Below are 1,365 nucleotides of genomic sequence, written 5' to 3' on the forward strand. Positions count from 1 at the left end.
AAAACAAGTTACATTGTGGTCACATGAAAATGCCAACCATGAAGAAGCAGCATGTCAGGATTGAATCCACACTGTTATAGGACATATACTTTTTTATTGGTCACAAACTAAGTTCTTCTTATAATGTAGAAACATTCTGGTTTCAACATCCAGTATATCAAGTAAAATGACTAAAATATAATTAATGGAGGATACATGGACTGAGATATTTTATAAAGCTTGCAATATTACTGTTATAAAAAATGTTCATATTGCGTAAAATGTCTTTAATTGCTGAATTAACTGAATTTAGCTGAAATTAGCTGAATTTATCAAAAATTATATGAATTAACTGAAATGGACATTATATTGACTACAATGTACCAATATGTATTGTTTATTTCTAAACACTCCTTTTTAATAAATTTAATTTCATGTGGACCCTGATAATTATGGAGGTTATCTAAGACCTACTAACAATGTTGGAGGTATGTTTATTATTCAAAAAATAAATAAATAAATATATAAAAAGCATGAAACAGTACTGCACATGTAAAGCAAGTGTTACTATAAACAGACTTCTCAACCGTACAGTAGAGTTTTATATAGTTTAGATAAAAACATACATTAAAAAGAATCATTTTTTGTGTCTAATAATAAGAATTTTAAATAATTAAAATAAAATCAAATGAAATTCAATCAAAAAAAAATAAAAATCATTGGCTTCTTTTAGTGTTGAATGTTAAAGGGTTAAACACACCCAAAACTGATCAGAAACTCCACCCTCTTACAACACTTACCAGGAAGAGACTGACTTGGTATTTCTTCTTTCTGTCACTGATTTTCTTCTCTTTGACAAAAGCTAACAAGAATCAGCCATCAGTGGACAACGAAGAGAAAGACTTTGAAGAAGTTTCTTTCTGAACAGACAGCAGATCTTTATGATTCTCGTGGTTATTTATTTTTTAAACTGTCATTTAGAAAGTGAAAGTAAAGTTTAGGTTGCTGGAGCTCAAACAGTGAAAATGGCTTCACTATCTGTAGAAGAGCTTTCTTGTCCCGTGTGCTGTGAAATCTTCAAGACTCCTGTTCTTTTATCATGTAGTCACAGTGTCTGTAAAGAGTGTCTTCAACAGTTCTGGAGAACCAAGAAAACTCAGGAGTGTCCCGTCTGCAGGAGAAGATCCTCCAATGCTCAACCTCCAATTAATCTGGCGTTAAAAAACTTGTGTGAGTCGTTCCTGAAGGAGAGAAATGAGAGGCGTTCATCAGGATCTGAGGAGATCTGCAGTTTACACAGTGAGAAACTCAAACTCTTCTGTCTGGAGGACAAACAGCCTGTGTGTTTAGTGTGCAGAGATTCACAACAATACATCAATCACACAT

The sequence above is a fragment of the Sinocyclocheilus rhinocerous genome, unplaced genomic scaffold (genome assembly GCF_001515625.1).
Source record: "Sinocyclocheilus rhinocerous isolate Xijiao unplaced genomic scaffold, SAMN03320098_v1.1 scaffold3145, whole genome shotgun sequence".
NCBI classification, from domain to species: Eukaryota; Metazoa; Chordata; class Actinopteri; order Cypriniformes; family Cyprinidae; genus Sinocyclocheilus; species Sinocyclocheilus rhinocerous.